The sequence below is a fragment of the Humulus lupulus genome, chromosome 6 (assembly GCF_963169125.1).
Source record: "Humulus lupulus chromosome 6, drHumLupu1.1, whole genome shotgun sequence".
Classification (NCBI taxonomy): Eukaryota; Viridiplantae; Streptophyta; class Magnoliopsida; order Rosales; family Cannabaceae; genus Humulus; species Humulus lupulus.
The window spans coordinates 144803307-144817117 of NC_084798.1; the positions used below are offsets into that span (position 1 = coordinate 144803307).

Here is a 13811-nt window from a genome sequence, read left to right on the forward strand (position 1 = left end):
TACGTCGAGTTGTACTTCAGGTTGTGTTGGAGGATGTGATGGTGGATGAGATGGGCGTGAATTTGGATCATAATATGGTCTAGATTGTAATCCATAAGTTAGTTGATTAGGGGGTTATTGAGGTGGTTACTATGGATACTGCAATTGTAACCCTTGATTATTTTTCCAAGATAGATTAGGGTGATTTTTCCACGCAGGAGTATATGAATTGGAGTAGGAGTTAGGTGCAGGTCTTGAAAAGTTACCAATAACCTGTGCCTGTTCCAAAGGCATATTATTCACGTTTGTTGAGCAACTAGCTGTGCTCAGGCATTATTCATAAGAATGTGGTCCCCAACAAATCTCATAACTCACGACATTCTGTACTTGCATTTCTTGTGCGACAAGATTAGTCTGCTGCAATTGCTTGGTTAGAGATGCCACTTGAGTGGTCAATAGCGCAATTGGATCCACTTCTAAGACTCATGCTACTTTCTTATTCTCATGCACAGTAGGCCAATTATAGTTATTCATGGCCATCTCTTCCAATAATTCATATGCTTCATTAGCACTTTTTCTCATAAACGCTCCTCACAATGCTGCATCTATAATTGTCCTTGTATTTCCCCCCAAACCATTGTAAAATGTTTGAACTAGCAGCCACTTCTCTATTCCATGATGTGGGAATTTCCTTTTCAACTCTTTAAATCATTCCCATGCATCATATAAAGACTCCCCATCCAACTGATGGAAGTTGTTAATCTCTCCTCTTATTCTGGCTGACTTGGCATGAGGAAAATACTTACCAAGAAATTTCTTAGCCAAATCTTCCCAAGCAACTATAGAATTAGCTTGTAATGAATTCAACCAACTCTTAGCTCTGTCTCGTAGTGAAAATGGGAATAATCTCAATCTTACAACATCGTTACTCACCCCATTCATTTTGAATGTCCTAAAAAGTTTGTGATATGGAGATTTGGATCCTCATTTGGTAACCCCCAAAATTGTACACAATTCTGCACCATCTGAATAATTGAGGGTTTTATCTCAAAATTATTTGCCTCAACAGTTGGAGAACAAATGCTTGAATGTATCCCCGTAACAGTAGGGAGTACATAGTTTCTTAATGGTGGATTGACTTTAGCTGCATTACCCATATTTGCATTGTTGTTGACAACGTTATTTGTGTTCTCACCCATGGCAAGTTGTAGCCTTTTCTTTATCTTTCGGTTCTGTCTACACGTTCTCTCAATTTCAAGATCTATTGGTATGATTTCCTTTTGTCTACTTCCCTGCATATACCAATAATTATTGAAACAAACAATAGCCTTGATCGAAATAAGTGTAAAACAATAACAAAAGAAAAAAACCAAATTAGAACAAACAACAATTAACTTTGATATTGGAAATTAAGTCCCCAGAAACGATGCCAAAAACTTGATCGTGAAAATATATATACGCAACTGCACGCAATCGATTCAAGTAATATAGATGATAAATAGAGCATCGTTCCCACGAAGACTATTTTCCAATTACCAATAATTGTTCTTTTAATTTCTATTTGGCAACCAAAATTTAGGTGAATGAATTTAATTTTAAAAATTATAAATAACTATGAACAAATTAACTAAAGATGAAAATCACTATTAAAAAGACCTAGGGTGTTAATTTCATCAACTTTTCATTCTACTAATTTTATTAATCAATTCTAAATTTGTTTCCTTCTATTCTAATCGATTCCTATTCTTTTTCAAGATATAAGATCTCATCCTATATGCAAGTTTTCTACATCTATGTGATAAATTTAAACATATAGCAAGCATTAAGCATGGAAACCTAATTACTACACAAGTCATACATGTACTTTCGTCCAATATGCAACCTATGTTTATATAATGATACCATATTCAATTCTCATCTTTCGACTTTTGAATCAAAATCATAAATCAAGAAAATATTGATCAAGCATTTACTAGCATTAGGCACACATTATATAGATTAGAATAGAGAAGAAAAATCAATAGAACATCATAATTAAATTAGATATAAATCCAAGTGATTACATTAAACCCTAGATAAAAATTGTTTAGTTCATATCAAACATGACTAAATCAACAAAATAATAATTCAGAAACATAAGATTCAAAAACTTGAAGAAGAAATAAAAATATAAAAATCCAAAACAACTAGTCTAAGAATCAAAATTAGTCTCTAAAAACGTAATTAAAATATGATCTAATGACCTAATTAAACCCTAAATTTGAATTTATAGTAAAAAAAAATCAATAAAGCTTTGTTTTTCATATGCGGCCCGCGACTTGGCCTTCTCTAGGTTACGGCCCGTGTCAATTTTTTTGAAGCTTCTCATGTCTGTAATAGTCTTTAGGCCCCGTGACTGAGGCATCTCAAGTCGCGGCCCGTGTCCAGAATGTCCCTTTTTCTTAGCCTCTGACTTTGCCTTGCGCTGCGACTTATAAGGTCAAGTCGCGACACTAATTGCCTCCAACAGCCATGTGTTTCTGACATGCCTAGAGTCGCGACTTATAAGCTTAAGTCGTGGCTCTAATTCAATTATTTATCAAATTAGGTCTTTCAACCTCGTCTCTTCATCAAAAACTGACTTTTAATCGTCCTTAGCATCATTTTGAGTCAAACAACTGCCAAGAGCTTCGTTTTTCCACCATTTTTTGTTCTTTTTACATTTTTCTCATGATTCATCGCACCAACCTAAAACAAAGACAGACAAAAGCGTAATCTTGCACAAAACACAAATAAAGACTCAACATTACCACAAAAATACATTTTAAAACAACACTAAAATGAAGTTATCAAGATTACGAAGAAAAAGCACGCGAGCAAATTTTGGGTTGTGGTCACAGCCACCAACATTCATTGGCTGGAGCCTGGGAGTCAGAGAGTAGTGGCCACGGCCACCACAATCTTCTGGCCACGACAGCCATGCGAAGCCTGCCCAGGAGCATCCTATGGCCGTAGCCACTAGGAATCAGTGGTCGTGGCCTACAATAACATTTTTCTTAATATTTTAATTTTTAAATGTAATTTTTAATGGGCTATAAAAAGGGTTAGGGTTAACTTTGAATACAACTTTGGATTGTGAATTTTAAAGGCTAGAGCAGCAGAGGAGGAGAAAAGACATCACCATAAACATTCTTCAATCTAGTTTTTCTTTCTTCTCAAAACTCTTTTATTTTCATTGAATATTTATGTTTATGAATATGAATGTGATTATGGAGTAGTTTTCTTTATAGTTGAGGGTTATTTCAATACCCTAGACATGCGATCTTGAATGCATTGATGAATTTTATTCCTTCTATTCCCTTATATTAAATTGTTTTTATTTTTCTATTTGAATGTTATAAATCTTGTAAAATCTTGTTTAGATGGCCACTAATTAGGAATTTGCATTGTTATATTATCATCTTAGGATTGCTATTCACCTAATAGTTTAGGATTCTAAGTAGAGTGATAAATTACAATTAGGATATTGTGACATGTATTTTGATTGTGATGAAAAATAGAACCTAGGTTAAATGAATTGCATGCTTAATGAATTTGTTGCCTAGATTAACTTGTTTCCATAGAGTGTAATGCTTTTACTAGGTTAAATAGATTGCATGCTTAATAGGTTTATTGTTGGGTAAATAAGGTTAATTAAGAGCGTTTAACTTTAATTAATTATAATAGGGAAACTGGGTTAATTGATTGCTTAAGTGTTATCTGCGGGGTTAATAATTTAATTGGGAATATGGAATATTATTTGTCATTGTTGATAGATTAATTTTCGAAGGTGGAGAGTAATTATTGACTATTTCTTTAATATCGTTCTATCCTTAGTTATATAATATTTGATCATTATTTTATTTTATGTTTTCAACTTTTAAAAATAAAACCCAATCTACTTGCATTTTATTTGTTATTTTGAATAATAGTTTGATCATGGTCCTCGTGGGTTCGACCCTTATTTACTGTTATATTGAAGTAGCTGGTATAAGTGAATAAAAAAATATATTTAAATTTGATACGACATACGACACCCATCAATCATCGTAGATTTTCAGTCTTCTCTGTGAAGCGAGCATCCAAGTTCTAATCTTCTCAATGGCTTCACTGGTCCTTTGAACTGTCTCAGAACCCATATACTTCCTCTATCCCATTTCATCTCAATGGATGGGTGATTTGCACTTCCTACCATACAACATCTCATCAGATCCATGAATAGTGCTGAGCATTGGTCTGTCCAAAAGACATAACCAAGAATTCATAATGCCCATACTTCGTGTGAAAGGATGTCTTTGGAATATCCTTCTCTTTGATCCTCAGCTGGTGATAACCAGCTCGATGATCAATCTTCGAAAATACTGGCTTGCCATGCCACTAGTTAAACAAGTCATCAATTCATGGCAGTGGATACTTGTTCATGATGGTCAGCTTATTCAGTTCCCGGTAGTAGATACATATCCTTAATGATCCATCCTTTTTCTTCAAAAATAACACTGGTGCAATCCATGGCGAGAAACTAGGCCTGATGAACCCCAAATCAAGTAATTCCTGTAACTTCACCTTCAATTCTTTCAACTCTACTGGTGCCATTATACATGGTGCCTTAGATACCGAATCTGTCCTTGGTACCAATTCAATAACGAAATAAATCTCTCGATAAATCTTCTAGGAATATGTCTAAAAACTCACATTCCAATTTAATCTCTTCTGGTCTTACTGGTACATCCTTCGTGGTATCCACCACACTAGCTAGGAATCCTATGCAACCTCCTTGAAATAGGTCTCTTGCCTTCAATGCCAAAATCATAGGAACGTGAGGCCCATTCACATCACCGACAAATACAAATGGGTCCTCTCCCTCTGGCTCAAAAGTCACTATCATCCTCTTATAGTCTACGGTTGCCCCATACTTGGCCAACCAATCCATACCCAGTATCATGTCAAAGTCCTCCATTGCCAATTCAATCAAGTCCACATACAACTCCCTTCTATCTACCTCTATTGGTAAAGATCTGACCCATCTTGTAACATCCCGTAAAGAACTTTTCTAAAATAAGGTAACCGAAAATCCATATAAATAAAACTTTTCAAAATATGCAAGAGTTCGGAAGTATGCGCATACTTAAAAGAAAATTACAATGTCATAATTTTCAAACATTCAACAAGCCCAAAATAATTTCTTAGTTATCATAAAAAAATAAATTCCCAAAGGTCGGTCCACATGTACATCATTGCAGATAAACTAGGTAAGTGAAACGCTTAGTAAGAACAACTTAACAAACATAACCATATAACAGAGAAAGAACTTAACTAACTGTAACAAGGCAGATAATCAACCAAGAAAAGGATTATGATGAATCTGAACCCTAACATACAATTTAAGAACATGTGAACATCCTGGAAAACTTACGGTCATGCCTCATAACAAAAAATTGTATCCTAAAAGTACACCCGCGCACATAAATTCTCAGAGCATACATACAGTCTTAACTGATAACATACATAATTACTTACTTAGTCGTATCATAACATACATACTTACTTAGTCATTCGCATCATAAAATACATACTTACTTAGGGTTCCGGAGGAACCTTCAATATAGCTTAACATATCTCAGTACATCTTATCATATCTTACCTAGCGTCGACGGGTGTAAACTAGTTACACTGGTTACCCAGACTCCTAGAAGAATTCAACATACTTTCTTAGTCATAGAGATTCGATTATGGAGTTAACTTACTCATTATGGAGTTTAACCGGACTCCTATGTCATGGGTGTTCAGCTGGACTTCTTACATATTGCGGTGGCCAATCGACCTTAGTCACATAGTCATCAGTGGTGAACCAATTTCTCACTTAGTTCCTCAGTGGCTTGCTGGAGTTCATAGTTGTCACAGTAGCTAGCTGGACTCGAAATCAACTTACTTATATGTCTCAGAGTTTAACCGAACTCTTATGTCACATGTGTTAAGCCAGACTTCTTACATATTGCAGTCTCCAACCGACCTTAGTCACACAGTCATCGATCGCGAATCAGTGTCTCACTTAGTTCCCCGGTGGCTAGCCGAAGTTCATAGATGTCGCGGTAGCTAGCTGGACTGCTTACCTTAGTCATGAGTATGCAAACCTTCTAGGACCACGGTCTTGAGTAAACCTTCTAAGACTAGTTCAAATTATTAGCTTATAACTTAGTTATCTAAACTAGTCAGTAATGTGTTGTAGCAAAACAAATATTAAGTTTTCTTACCTGAATTCCTTAGCGCTTGCTTGTGGAACTTCTATCCAGAAGCGAGACTTCACTCTTAGATAGCATTGTAGTGAAACCATACAGTGACTCGGATTAAACTATGGCATATTCTTATAGCTAAAATTCCACGATAGCTACACTCAATAAAGTTCTCTTAGAGAATATACATACATTTCTCTTATACACTTTACAATGTATAAGACCAGATTACGCTTTAAATAAATTTACGGTTTCCTGAGAAAAATCGCCCTTACCGCAACATGCTCTCCGTGCTGTGCATTTTAATATTATATTTCTAGAAGACTCTCTCAATCGTATTGCACACATTTTAGTTACTTATAAAAGAAATTTTAAACGACTCTTAATCTTAGAAAACCACTTACTTTCTACTCAAGTACGGAGTTACTGTTTTCCATTCTTTACCCAAAAATATTGTGTTTCAACCTTTTTCAATTTATTATCTCTTAACGATAATACTTTTCGATTTACAATTTTATATAACCTAACTCCAATTTTTACCATATTTAAATCCATAACCTAGGATCTCTATTACGTCATTTTCGAAAAGAAAGGGCAATTGGACCCCGAGTTTAGAAAATGGTAAATAAAAATGAATTCTCAATAACCTTAAACTAATTTGGGATTTTTTAGATATCCAAAACTTTAGCTATTTTTGAAAACAACTTAATTTCCAATTCCGAACCTAACTTTTTCACTATTCATTTTAACGTGATAAAAATCCAACTTTTACGCTCATATTCAATGTTAGGTTCTCTAACCACACCCCTTTAAAATCACATTCATGTATTAGGCATCCTAATGATGGGAACTAGGTGAAAGCTCACGCCAAAATATTCATTTTTTGTTGAGGTTTGATATTACTATTTTTCCCAATTTTTTGGTAACTTAGAAAAATTACAACTCTTAAACTGTGACATATTTTCATCTAAAATTTTACCAGGGCCTTAATACCTAGCTTAAAAATTTTCTCACCATGTTTCAAAATTTTTGGGAAGGTAAAACCCATTAAACCATTTGAAGAAATCTGGGTAGTGCCTGCTGCCCAGGAGTTTTTCTAAGATTTTTAAGGTTCTTAGAAAAATTATTTCTTTTACATAGTAACCCCGTCTTTTCTAAAATTTTTCCAGAATCTTTAATCATATCTAATTTAGTCTCTCTCAAAATTTAATAATGTTTAGGAGAGGGTAACCCATCCAAAAATGTAAGACAATCTGGGCAGTGTTTGCTGCCCTGAAATTTCGTTTTCATATTATTAGGGCAAATTTGAAAAAACATTACACTTTAACTAATTTTCATTTTCCCCTAAAATATTTTTGCGATCCTTGTAAATATATAAACTACTAGTTTACCAAATTTCATGGCTTTTGTCTCAGTAAAACGAGTTCAATATTCAAAACAACTGCCCTAAAATTTTCCAGATTGCATCAAGATGCCAAAAAGTTCATCACTTCGGTTTGAAAACACTTTTTTTTCGATTTTAAAAAGCCTAAACTCAAGTACTCATCTAGAACTATGCAAACATACAAATTATTTCCACAAAAAGAGGTAGTAGGGTACGATCTGATCCATTGGAATTCAGACCATGAAAACTTGGCAGCATGCATTTTTACACATTCTAGCAAAAATAAACACAACTAGCAAAACCCTAGCCACATGCATGAATGAAAATCAACAAATCAACCAATCGAACCCTCAAGCATAAAATAAACTTCAAAACCAACAAAACAACCTATACAACCAAATCTAATATCAATAACCAAAAACAACTCAAAACCAACAAAAAATGTACCTTTGATGGTTCTAGCTTGGAGATAAGGTTCCCTTAGGCTTTCAAACTTCCTCCTTGTGTTCTATACACTCAAATGGAGCCCCATTAGTTCCACTTCCAGATTTTTAAAGGAATGTTATGGTTGAAGATGGAGATGAGTGGAAAAACATAAAAACTCTAGAACCCACCTTTGTTTTCACTAGATAACCAAAAAGCTTCAAACTTTCAGATCCTCCTAGAACCACCTCTCTTGAACCCTAGAATACAAGATCCATTCCATTCATGGCCATTAGAATCACATGCATGCATAATGAAACCCCTTAGGATTTCGGGTTTGAAGAAAAAAGAGAAGGAAAGAGTGTACTAGGTTCGAAACTTACACATGCCTAGTAAGCTCTTGAATTTTCTTCCTTCCTTCAATGTAGGGTGAGAGCTCTTTCTCCTTGGAGAGAAAATGGAAGAAATGGAGGGTAGAGGGAGAATAGATTTCAATTTTGGGGGAGAGAGAATGTAGACAATCATTTTCTTGAGGAAAAAGAAATTTTGAAAAAAGAAAACGATTAGATGTGTAAGAGGGGATGATTAGAGGTTTAGCCAATGGGTAAGGTAGCCTCTTACTCTTCCTAGGGTAGATGTCATAGACACTTGAGTACACTAGGGCATAGCCTAGCTGCCCATCACACCCTTTCTCCTCCTATGGAAATGACTAAAATGCCTTGCCCCTTTTAACTCACTTCTAATGCACTCAAGGGCCCTTTGGTAATTTCACTCTCCAAATTTAACCAAATTTTTTTACCATATAGTTTTTAAATAACTCCAAGCCAAAATAAAGTAAATGTGAGAAAAAATAAAATTTGTCACATAACACATAATTTTGGTAATTTTATTAAATTGACCAAAATGTTGTTAGAGGCTAGGGCAAGAATTTCCATTCTTAAACCCAGTAGATTGGAATGAAATCGTCAATCAACTTTTCTTAAACTTATTAGCTCGACTATTAAGTACCAGCGCCAGATAAAATTAATATTTTTATGCCATAGTATTTCCTATTTAATTAATTCGAGATTTTTACCCAATTAGGGTTTTCGACCCGGTCCACGACCAAAGGTCTCATTTTCTAAAAAAAATATACACTTGCCACAACATGGCTAGTATTCACACATCACAACTTATTGTAACATAAAATGTTCCCCTGACATAATACATAATGCAAGCAATTAAAATACCTGAACTAGGGTTTACTCGGTGACCTAAACGCGGGGTGTTTCAATACCTACAATTTATGCAAGTTTCATCCTCAAAACTTTGAAAACTGTGGGTATAACTCTCTCCTCTAGTCTTCGGGTTCCCATATTGCTTCTTATACCCCATGGTTACACCACTACACCTTAACCAAGGGTATAGTCTTATTACGCAACACCTTATCCTTACGATCCATAATCCTCACTGGTTTCTCCTCGTAATACAGTTTTAGATCAATGCTAAGTTCATCTTAACATAGCACATGAGTGGGGTCATTCACGTACTTTCGTAATGTTGACACATGGAATACATCATGAACTATAGAGAACACGAGCGAAAGGGCTAGTTGGTAAGCCCCATTTCCAATGCGTTCTAGAACCTCAAACGGTCCTAGGTACCTAGGGCTCAACCTGCTCTTTTTCCCGAACCCCATAACTCCTCTTTGTGGAGCTATTTTTAACAGTATCTTGTCCCCAACTTCAAATTCTAATGGTCTCTAACAACGATCAATATATTTGCATTGTCGATCTATAGCAGAAGTCTGCAACCTTTGACGGATTGACCAAATGTCTTCCGTAGCTTGGTCTACCTCTTATGAACCCAAGAATTTCCTCTCACTGGTCTCATGCCAGTGGATTGGAGATCGACACTTTCTTCCATATAGTGCCTCATACGAAGCCATTTTTATCGAGTCACAATAGCTATTATTGTAGGTGAACTCAATTAATGGAAGTTTTACACTCCACGAACCTTGAAAATCTAGGACGCAAGCTCTCAACATATCTTCCAAGGTCTTAATTGTTTGTTCGCTCTGTCCATCCGTCTGTGGATGGAAGGTAGTACTAAACTTGATTTTAGTTCCCAATCCCATTTGCATTCTTCCCCAGAACCCAGAGGAAAATCGTCCATGAAGATCGGACACTATAAAGATGGGAGCCCTATGTAATTGCACTATCTCAATAATGTACAAGTCTACCAACTTATTTGCACCGTCTGTTGTCAGAATGTGTAAGAAATGAGCGAATTTTTTCAATCTATCCATGATAACCCAAATTGCATCATGCCCCTTCGGAGTGTGTGGTAACCCGGTAACAAAGTCCATGGTGACCATTTCTCATTTCCACTCAGGGATCTCTAGCGGTTACAATAACCCTACGGGTCGCTGATGCTCCGCCTTGGTATGTTGAAATGTCAAACAGAGTGCTATGTACTCCGCTACATCTCTCTTTATTCTTACCCAGTAAAAGTATCTTTTGAGATCCTGATACATCTTAGTGGTTCCCTGACGCATAGAGTAAGGAGTATTGTAAGCCTTATAAAATATTTTCCTCTTGATCTTCTCATCATCAAGCACGCATATTCTGCACTTGAAACCCAACACTCAATCCTCTGAGATGTGAAACCCTGGTCACATGTCGTTCATAGTCTCAAGCACCAGTCGTTGGATCCATGGATCTGTGAGCGGTCCCCCTTGGATCGCTTCCATGATCGTGTGTTGCACGGACAACTTTGCCAATCTTCCCACTACTATCTCCAAATACAATTTGGATATATCGGTTTGTAGTTCTTGGGGTATTTGTTTCAACAAAATTACATAAGCCATTGGTTGCCGACTCAACGTGTCAGCTACTTTGTTAGCCTTGCCTGGGTGGTAAAATATATCACAATCATAATCGTTGAACAATTCTAACCACCTCCATTGTCTCATGTTTAACTCTTTTTGGGTGAAGAAATATTTCAAACTCTTGTGATCTATGTATATATAGCAGTGGATCCCATACAGATAGTGTCTCCAGATCTTCAATACGAACACCACTGCTGCTAACTCCAAGTCGTGAGTTGGATAGTATTTCTTGTAATTTTTCAGTTGTCGGGAGGCATATGCGTCACCTTCCTGTGTTGCATCAATACTGCTATGAGTCCCTGTCCTGATGCATCAGTGTAAATGGCATAACCCTTTGTGCCTTTTGGGATAGTGAGCACTGGAGTAGTTGTTAATCTGGCTTTTAACTCTTGAAAACTCTGTTCACACTTGAACGTCCACTCAAAATTGATGTTCTTCTAGGTCAGTGCGGTCATAGGAGTAGCTATTTTGGAGAAACCCTCGACAAAGCACCTGTAATACCCTGCCAGACCTAAGAAATTGCAGAACTCTTGTGCGTTCTTTTGAGCTTTCCATTGTTTCACCACCTCAATTTTGGTTGGATCGACTGAAATCCCGTCTCCTGACACCACGTGTCCTAGAAAACTCACATGAGTCAACCAGAATTCGCACTTGGAGTACTTGGCGTACAACTTTTTCTCATGCAATCGCTGTAAGATTAGTTCTAGGTGTTGAGTGTGTTCTTCCTAGTTTTGTGTGTATACAAGTATGTTGTCTATAAACACGAATTTGTCTAGATACTCACCTAGTACCCTAGGCATAAGATTCATGAATGTCTCGGGCGCATTGGTGAGCCTAAAAGACATCACCAAAAACTCATAGTGTACATACCGAGTTCGGAATGCAGTCTTGGGAATATCCAATTTCTTGACCTTCAACTGGTGGTATTCGGTTCTCAAGTCTACCTTCGAGAATACCGATGCTCCTGCAATTGATCGAATAGATCATCAATTTGGGGCAACGGGAATTGGTTCTTGATCATCACTTTGTTGAGTTTGCGGTAGTCTATACACATTCTCATGGTGTCATCTTTCTTTAATTTTTTCTCGAATAGTACCGGGGATCCCCAAGGAGAATGACTTGGTCGTATAAATCCTTTATCCAGATATTCTTGTAATTGCGCTTGCAGTTCTTTAAGCTTTGCCGGTGCCATCTGGTATGGTCACTACGGGGCTCGGCACCCACAGTCATGTGTCGAAGTAGTCACCTCGACTCAGCACCAATAGCCATGTGACTAAACAGTCACTGGGGCTCTCTGGCCCTGGCTCCAATCAAATGAGTGACTGCTGGGTAAGTCACTTTGGGCTCAACACCCATATCCATGTGACTAAACAGTCACTGGGGCTCTCTGGCCTTGGCTCTAAGTGACTAGCCTTAGGCTAGACAAGCGCTTTTAGTTTTCATCAAACTTGAGGTCGGTCTGGCATTAATGTTCATTTGAGTCAGTCAATGCAGATATCAATTAGATCTAATCTTTATCGGCTTGCATGATTCACGCTAAGACCGTTCTTGACTTATGAGTCAATACCATGTGATCAGTGCTCAGTATTACTACCGAAATTGACTAATGAGTCACAGCTTCACAGTTAATATTGACACCATTGCCAATTCTAACTATTTAGTCAGTGCCATGCACAAGTGAGAAAGAATTGCTAAGCATTCGATATGAAATCAATGTCCACATTTAAACATTCAACATGCCTCAAGAACAACCATGCATGTCACATATGGGGTGCAGTTTTCTTAACTCTGGTTCGAGCGAGAAATAACAATTGAACGACCCTTGAGAACGATCGATCATTTAATCTCTTAGCAGTCACCTAGTCATAACCAAATACAACCTTCAATTAATGAAATCAACAATAATAGGGTCTTGTCCTAAACCTCACTCCCGGGACCCCGAATTGTACCCAAACATTGAGTAGATTTGATCCCCAGCCTTAGGAATTGACACCCTGAGCCTAAAACCCTTAAAAACACCCAAAATATGCATATGAGAAAATAGGGTAGCGCTACAGCACTACCCCCCTAGAGCCCCAGTGCTACAACCAGGGGCATTTTGCCCATGATAGCATTGTAGCGCTACCCTTTGGGCGCTATAACGCTAGGACCAGGCAGAAATGGCCCTGGTTCTTCCTCCTTCGAATCCTCCATTTCCAACCTCAATCAAAACCTTTGAAACACCTTTAAAATCCCCAAATGAACCCAAATATCATCTACACATGTCCTAGGCATCACAACCCAAGTATCCCTAGCCAAACTTCCATCAAATTCTCAACTTTCCAACTCAAAAACCAAACTGAAACTCCAATGAAAACAGGGCAAGAACAAGAGATTCTATGGCTAAAAACTCAGCCCAATCTCATCTTAGCATCCTCTTCAATGGTAGAGCATAACCCAAAACCCTCACGGCTTAGTTCCTCAAAAAGAGCTCCAAAATTCAAAGAGAAATGGAGGGGAAATGGTGCACGGAAGAAGATGAAGGAGACTCTATTTTCTTAAGCTTTCTACAGCTTTATGGTTGATATAAATCCTTTAGGGTCAAAAGACCTAAATGCCCTCAAGTCTAAATAAAAGCCTTAACAGCCACCAAGGGCAAAATCATCCTTTCCCGCCTAGTTCGTTAATTATAATTAACACCCTCAAATTCCCGCTATTCTAAATATTCTTGAATGCCAATAAATCATATCCCATTACCCTTTAATTCCCAGTAATGTTCTAATCCTCAAATCACCCCGAGCCCCGAAATTAATCCCTTTATGACCAGACTGAAAAACTTTCATTCCATGATCGTCTCATGCCGAATGGCTCGAACAAATCCACATATAATGTGGTATTATTTTTAATTCACCCACATGCATGAAAATAC

General features: G+C 37.0%; 1 non-coding gene across 1 annotated transcript; it reads left to right on the top strand.

The window, feature by feature from the left end:
* The first annotated feature begins 649 nt into the window (after positions 1-649).
* On the top strand, positions 650-756 carry LOC133787417 (small nucleolar RNA R71). Its single transcript, XR_009872441.1, has one exon. It is a non-coding gene; the product is annotated as a small nucleolar RNA R71 (small nucleolar RNA).
* The last annotated feature ends 13055 nt before the right edge of the window (positions 757-13811 follow it).